This window comes from Pleuronectes platessa, chromosome 18 (genome assembly GCF_947347685.1).
Source record: "Pleuronectes platessa chromosome 18, fPlePla1.1, whole genome shotgun sequence".
Taxonomy (NCBI): domain Eukaryota; kingdom Metazoa; phylum Chordata; class Actinopteri; order Pleuronectiformes; family Pleuronectidae; genus Pleuronectes; species Pleuronectes platessa.
Window position 1 is genome coordinate 16,956,841 of NC_070643.1, and position 8,969 is coordinate 16,965,809.

Sequence of the window (8,969 nt, forward strand, 5' to 3'; positions counted from 1 at the left end):
GCCGCTGCCCCTCCATACATGGTCTTCCCAGGGTAGAAGGGTGAATATCCAAGTTGGCTGGAGTTCAGTGCTGTGCTGTTTAATGTCGACTGCAAGACAAAGGCTTACATTAGTCAAGGTTTGAGCAAAACTCGTTCACTGGGTTATTAATTAATGGCATCGTCAAACAAAAAAAATAGTTTTTCAATATTTCCCATAGATTCTGATGCAGATCGTGTTTGGCCAATAAATAAACTCCTGAGCTGTGTGGGTGGATAGTCTTAACATGTGAGAAGGCAGAGTAACCCAAGCAGCTCGCTACCATGTGCACCTCCAATGATAATCAGTTCACAGAAGGGGCTGGCGTTGACTTTTCTGCCCGCCTGCTGAGGTGAGTATAAACCTTACAGTCCAGTGGGCCACTGATATGACGGGATTTCTCCCGAGCTCCTAATTCTTGTTTTATTATAAAACTGTGGTGGGCTGATTGCTTCTACTAATAAGTATAACATCCCATAATATTTCATGGGATGGTAATATTTTTATTATACACTGACAGACTCACAGTGAGGATGAATAGACACCCAGATACTCACATTGGAAACGGGCAGTCTGTATGGAGGCCTTTTCAGACTGAGCTTGAAAGGCTGAGGTCCAGAGTTTGTTTTGTTCAACTCTGTGGAACAAAGCTTGGGAAGTGATACCGTTTTTGAAGTGCGGACATCTGAAAAGCAAAAGGAGATTCATCTCAGACCAGTTCGAATTCAGTCTGAATTCTATCTCCATTCATAGGAGAAATAGAGTCGCAAACACCAACTAAACAGGAGCCTCTACCTACTGCAACACAAATAATTGATGACATTTTCAATCTCAGCCAGTGCAAAGAAATCCTGTTCAAACCTGTTCATCACACAAGACCAGTGATGAATGCCATTTTCACAGAAAGGATTCCAACAGTGTCCCTAAGAGACTCAACGGACTATAGGTTTTTATTCCAATCAATCACCTGGGCAGGTGATTTAACATCTATTTAAAAGGTGCATTAAACGGAAGTTGGATTGATATTACCTTTGTCAGAGGCTCGGGAAGAGAACCCACTTGTGGTGGGCTCTGTGCATGAAAGGGAAAATTACAGTTTAGTATGCAGGCACTGAGGACAAAGTGAAAATGAAATTCTCATGCAAGAGCTTTACTATTCCAGATAATCTGGGATGACCCAAGAGACTGAATGACCCCTCACCTATGTAACTAGTGCTAGGTTCTGGTGAGTCACGTCCATCAAGATGAGGAGGTCCCTCTTCATTGCCTTTGGGAGGAGGAGGAGGCGGCGACTGGCAGTTCTGGTCTGTCCCTGGTACAGCACCCTCTTCTTCAGTTGCATCTTCATTCTTGAAGTGTTTCTGCAGCCAGGAAGGAACGATGCTCCTGACTTTGTCTGTCAACCAGCGGATGATGCCTGAATGCTGCTGATGAAACACAAAGAACTATAAACTTTACACATCTATTTGATTCAACACCCCCACCCTGCCAAACAAGGTATTGATGATCAGCACATCAAATGTGTGTAAATCAAAACCATCTCAGTAAAAATGTAAATGCTTAAAAAAGCTGATTATCATATGGAAATTATTTCTGAACACCAACTATAGATAGAATAGATCAGTATGGTCACAAATAGGTATTACAGGAACTAAAAAGGAAAAACAAATTGGCCATTGTGTACAACAAATTGTCCATAATCAGAAATGTGTGGACGCCAAATGCCATGTCAAGACGATAAAGACTTCCACTGTTAAGACTAAGTCATCAGGAAAGTGGAGTGATGAATAAAGACTGTGATGGTGCAAACACTGCATGTCTTATCATGCTCCTGCTTTATAACCAGCAGAGTTGAGTCAACCTCTCTACAGCAGAAAAGCTTCATATTTCAAAGCCAATTGAGCATAAGAATGGGATAATCAATGTGTATGGCTCAGACAGGCCACAGACATTTGTATGTACTTCAGACACTTCCGCATTGTTAGCAACTTAGACAACTACAGGAGCATTATTAAATAAGCACTTACTGGTGACAGGGGGGATGAGGCTGCAGCTGGGACTCTCTTGGCATCCTACAGATGAGGAAAAAACAAAATGAAATATTTTAAGAGAACAAAATTATCAAGGAAAATGCTAAAATATTATGAAGCTAAGTTGACATTAACAATATAGAAAACCACTGATGCAGCTTAAATCAAGTTTGATCTGCAGAGATTTGGAATATTCATCCATGCGTGTGTGAACTCACAGCCACACCAGGAGTGACAGCAGTGATGTCGGAGGCAGTTGGTAAGGTGGAGGCGCCGAGGGGAAGGTAAATGGCCGGAGGGTCTGACACATAGACCATCTAAAGCCAGAAACAAGCATGAGAATCGCTGGGCAGAGACAACATACTCTACATTGAGAAATTGCACACCCAGAAAATGACTCTGCCATTTCTGAGGAGTGTATTTATCAGGCTGATTATGGAAAGAGATAAAATCGTGTATGATTATCTCATCTGTATTTAAGACTTTTGACTTGATCTGAAAATAAGCCCTGGTATAAAAGTACATTGCATAACTGTGTATAAAAATGATAAACACTGGAAAACTAATTGAGAGTTAAGATATAGATAATAAATAATGTATTAGAAATTAATAACTTATCTTGGAAACACAGTCATGGTTTCTTTACCTCAACATCCTCGGCGCGTTTTATGAAGGCCTGTGTTGTTGATGATTTAATCATCCTCTTCCCTGGTCCAGAGCCACTGCATTTGGCTGCAGGCCTGCTGGTCAGAGGATTGTTGGGGCTACACGGGCCAATTGTCCTGATAGATGGGTAACAAGGGTACAGTAAGTACCGAACTTCATAAACTTCACAAAAAGAAGTCGGACATATGCAAAACGTTTGAAAATCGTTGTTATTGTCTTGCCTTTCATTTTCATTTCATTATCATTGTTGGAGCTTATTACTACAAAAATGTTGGGGTAATTCTCTTGTTTCCATTGGAAACGATCGCAAAAGACAAGATTTTGAAAAACAAAATAATTATAAAAGGAAGACGACTTGTTGACATTTAATCTATAGTGAAAAAAGTTGACAGAATTTCCAGCAATCTTTGAAATAATAATAATTATTATATATATTGTTTTTATGGTATAATTACTAATGAATTTTGGTGTATTGATACCAAAACAATCAGAGCATCTCTGATAGTGTTCTATCAGTACCTTTGATATAGACCTAGGCCTGCCCTACGTCGTGGAGGCGATTGCCTTGTGGGCTGTGGGAATAAAACAAGAACATAATTAGCATCAGAGAATGTGTTAGACACAAACTAGTTATATTTAGTGTGTAGGAACAATGTTGTGGACAGAAACACAGCATTATGTGTCTGACTGTTTCTCTTGGGGTCCTGTCCTCATTTTGTCTTACTCCAGGACATTTTTGTTGGACATTACTGATCAAATTAATTCAGGTGTTTGGCCATCATCACAATTCATTTGAGAATATTAGTCACCTGCTTTCATAAGGTGTTAAAGACATTATCAAAATAGAAAACCACTGATGCAGCTTAAATCAAGTTTGATCTGCAGTGTTCATCCTTGCGTGTGTAAACTCACAGCCACACCAGGAGTGACGTTTGAGGCAGTGGAGGTGGTGGGAGCAGAAAGAGGGGAAAAGTTGAAGGTGGGTAGGTTGAATGCCCTGATTGGTAGAGGAATTGCCGGAAGGTCTGGCATCTCAACCACCTACAGTCAGAAACAAGGATGAGTATCGCTGAGCTGAGACAACATATTCTATATTGAGAAATTGCAAACCCAGAAATGACTGCCATTTCTGAGGAGGGCATTTATCAGGCTGATTACGGAAAGAGATAAAATCATATATTATTATGTCATCTGTATTTATGACTTTTGACTTGATCTGAAAATAAGCCCTGGTATAAAAGTACATTGTGTAACTGTTTATAAAACTGATAAACACTGGAAAACTAATTGAAAGTTAAGATATAGATAATAAATAATGTTATAGAAATTAATAACTAATCTTGGAAACAGAGACATGGTTTCTTTACCTCATTCTTCTTGGGGCGTTTCTTCATCTTTCCTCGTCCAGAGCCACGGCTGCTTGCTGCAGGCCTGCTGTCCTGAGGATTGTTGGAGCTACACGGGCCAATGGTCCTGAAAGATGGGTAACAAGGGTACAGTAAGTACGACCGAACTTCATAAACTTCACAAAAAGAAGTCAGACATATGCAAAACGTTTGAAAATTGTTGTAATTGTCTTGTCTTTTATTTTCATTTCCTTATTATTGTTGTAACTTATTACTACAAAAATGTTGGGGAAATTATCTTGTTTCCATTTGAAACGATCGCAAAAGACAAGATTTTGAACAACAAAATAATTATAAAAGGAAGCACAGACGACTTGTTGACATTTAATCTACATTGAAAAAAGTTGACAGAATTTCCAGCAATCTTTGAAATAATAATTATTATATATATATTGTCTTTATGGTATAATCACAAATGAATTTCATGTATTGATACCAAATCAATCAGAGCATCTCTGATAGTGTTGCATCAGTACCTCTGAAATAGACCTTGGCTTGCCCTAGGTCGTTGAGACGATTTTCTTTTGAGCTGTGGGAATAAAACAAGAACATAATTAGCATCAGAGAATGTGTTAGACACAAACTAGATACATTTATTATGTAGGAACAATGTTGTTGACAGAAACGCATTATAATGTTTCTGACCTCTTCTATTGGGGTCATCTCTACATCTTGGATTTGTAATCCAGAATCCATCTGAATTCAAGAGGGGCAGATTAGAATCATAACGACCAAAGGTGATTCCTTTTCTTAATAGTCAACTATAAACTTAACACATATATTTTATTCAACCCCCCCCACCCACCCAAACAAGGTTTTGATGACCAGCACATCAAAAGTGTGTAAAACAAAACCATCTGAGTAAAAATGTAAATGCTTGAAAAGCTGATTATCATGTGGAAATTATTTCTAAATACCAACTATAGAGAGAATTGAAAGTTAAGATATAGATAAACATTTTTTTTATAGATATTAATAACTAATCAGTGCATCAGTACATGTTGTTGACAGAAACGCATTATAATGTGCCTTACCTCTTCAATTGGGGTCATCTCGACATCCTGGATTTGTAATCCAGAATCCATCTGAATTCAAGAGGGGCAGATTAGAATCATAACGACCAAAGGTGATTCCTTTTCTTAATAGTCAACTATAAACTTAACACATATATTTTATTCAACCCCCCCACCCACCCAAACAAGGTATTGATGACCAGCACATCAAAAGTGTGTAAAACAAAACCATCTCAGTACAAATGTAAATGCTTGAAAAGCTGATTATCATGTGGAAATTATTTCTAAATACCAACTATAGAGAGAATTGAATGTTAAGATATAGATAAACATTTTTTTTTATAGATATTAATAACTAATCAGTGCATCAGTACATGTTGTTGACAGAATCGCATTATAATGTGCCTTACCTCTTCTATTGGGGTCATCTCGACATCCTGGATTTGTAATCCAGAATCCATCTGAATTCAAGAGGGGCAGATTAGAATCATAACGACCAAAGATGATTCCTTTTCTTAATAGTCAACTATAAACTTAACACATATATTTTATTCAACCCCCCCACCCACCCAAACAAGGTATTGATGACCAGCACATCAAAAGTGTGTAAAACAAAACCATCTCAGTACAAATGTAAATGCTTGAAAAGCTGATTATCATGTGGAAATTATTTCTAAATACCAACTATAGAGAGAATTGAATGTTAAGATATAGATAAACATTTTTTTTATAGATATTAATAACTAATCAGTGCATCAGTACATGTTGTTGACAGAAACGCATTATAATGTGCCTTACCTCTTCTATTGGGGTCATCTCGACATCCTGGATTTGTAATCCAGAATCCATCTGAATTCAAGAGGGGCAGATTAGAATCATAACGACCAAAGGTGATTCCTTTTCTTAATAGTCAACTATAAACTTAACACATATATTTTATTCAACCCCCCCACCCACCCAAACAAGGTATTGATGACCAGCACATCAAAAGTGTGTAAAACAAAACCATCTCAGTACAAATGTAAATGCTTAAAAAAGCTGATTATTATGTGGAAATTATTTCTAAATACCAACTATAGAGAGAATTGAGAGTTAAGATGTAGATAATAAAAAATGTTATAGATATCAATGACTAATCAGTGCATCAGTACATGTTGGTGACAGAAACACATTATAATGTGCCTGACCTCTTCTATTGGGGTCATCTCCACATCTTGGACTTCTACTTTAGGATTAATTGAAGGCCTGATGGACACAGAGCTGTCTCTCCAGGTTGAGAATGAATTAGGAGCCGTCATTATCTACAGCGCTGGGAAGTTAGAATCCTCCTTCTTGGGACGTGTCTTCTTCTTGGTTCCTCCACAGCCACCGCTGTTGGCTGCCGGCGTGCTAGACAGAGGATAGGCTTGAGCTAATTGTTCTGGTACATAGGATACAAGGGCACAGTAAGTACGTGGCGCTTAGACCCTAATTTACATGTGGATATCTTCAGGTCAGGATCCTGATCATAGGTAAGAATCTGGTGGCCGAACACTTCATAGGATTCAGTAAGCAATTCATTATTTGGTGTCAGTTTGCTTTGATGTCACTGTGTCAGTTGTGCTAGATTGCTTTTGATGTCTTAGATGGAAAGGTGAAAAATGTATACAATCTGAAAAGAGAAACAAGTGTTTTTGACCTGAACAGATCTATTAGTCTGTATAATGTGGTTTCACTAGTGTGTTTCACCTAAATTGTACAAATTGTTGTTTTCTTCACCGTAAAATGAGACCTTTATATTTAAATACTTTTTCTTTACATCAGGAGCGGGTCCTCTCTACGGAGGCCCCCATTTTTTACAGTAGTCCAACTTGACAAACTAAAGTCCTTTTGAGTAACTGAAGGTTTTCAAAGGTTCTCTACCATGTTGGGAAGGGCAGGGTGAAGTGAGGGGTATTCAGCTGCAGCATAATACTTCACCACTAGATGTCACTAAATTCTACACACTAAACCTTGATGGCCCTTCCATTAGAGTCCAGTCAGCTCTTTGACCTTTGACCTAGCTTTGTTAAGGAGCATTCAGTAATTCAGGTTTTTCCCAATTAAATAGTTTTTGATCATCACAGATCCTTATTTAATTTTTTCCTTCGTTACCTTATGAATAAAAATCATTTTTGTATCACTACCCTTCTAATGCACAACATGGGTCAAAAATGACATGTATATATCCATTGTGTTATTTCATGCATGAGTGCTTCTTTGCTATATGTTTGAAATAAATACATTTTATCATTTAATATTGTAAGTTTTCATACATTTTTGATTACTACAATTCATTATTTTTCTTTCCTACTTCATAAGCAAATGTAAATGTAGTTTTTTACATCACTTTTACACACATGGGTAAAAAATGACACACACAGTATGTATTCACTAGGGGAACACCTTCCATTCATTGCCACCTGCTTCTTTTTCCACATCTGATGCATGTAAGTTTTATTTTACAATCCATTACTAGTGCGAATAAAGAAATATGTACAAGACTAACTAACTGTTAGCTAGCTAGCTTTTTTTCTGGCTAGCTAACCATAGCTAGATTAACTAAATAAAACTCTGAATTTAACAGTATATACTTAATAGACTCATTTATATGCATTTGAAAATATGTTTTTGATTTTCTACATCCATAGTGTTAGTGTGGCTGGTTGCAATCATTACAGACTTACCGTTTAATGGTCTAGAGATGCTGTATGAAGACCAGGGTGAGGATGATGAGGAGGCCAATTGTTAGTCTACATTCTGAATCTGAAACCTTTGATGCAAAGGACCTAGACAATGTTCTGAAGGATCAAGCTGGAGTTGTGGACTCATTTTCCATGTCATCAATGGCTCCTTTCAAAAAGCGATTAAGTGTGCAGTGAAATAATAAACAATTTGGGAGAGAAAGGAAGTGATGCAATGTATGACATGATATATGATATTAAAGATATTATTGACACTGTTCTACTCTTTGCATTTCACTTTTTACTTTACTTTTTATATCTTTTATCATTTATATATATTTTTTTATATTTATTCTATTTTATTGTTTTGTCTTATGTGTGCTGAATTTATTGTGTTTTATGTTTTTATGTTCATTTTATGCACCAATAACCAGAGCAAATTCCAGGTAGGTGTAAACCTCCTTGGCAATAAATACATTCTGATTCTTATTCTGATTCTGATTCTGATATGATATGATGTCAGTGTGGCAAACACCTGATGAAGTGTGTCAGTGCGTGTGACAGTGTGTGAGTGTGTAACACAGCCAATGAAGTGTGTCAGAGCAGCTTCCCCATCCAGTGTTGACTGTGTTTTTGTGTTTCCTTGTTCCTGTGTGTCGCCTCTTTAATCGGGTCACATTTATTGTAGCAACGAATGGAATTAAAGCTTCACATGTATGAGTGTTACTGACTCGCTTTACATGGTTGATTCGTGGTGAATATGGGATGTGGCAGCTCCTCGGACACCGCGGTCATACCGCTCACACGAGAGGAGCCGAAGAGAGACGAGGTAAGTGCCGAGTCACAAATTCAGTCTGTGCCGTTTAACACCAGGTCCCTTTCACCGACGAAATCCAAATAGAGTTTTTCAGTTATTATAATAATGGTTACTCAATAAAAATGTTAAACAACTATTAAAACTATTCAGCTATTGAAATACTATAACATTTAGTCTCCATATTTGAGGTGAACTTCTCAATCTGCACCAGGTATGTTATTTAATTACAGGACGTTAACTTATTTAAAAAAAATTTAAATTAAAAAAACAGTAGTTGTTGAAATATGTTATGTGACAATATTAAATAAAAAAAACAC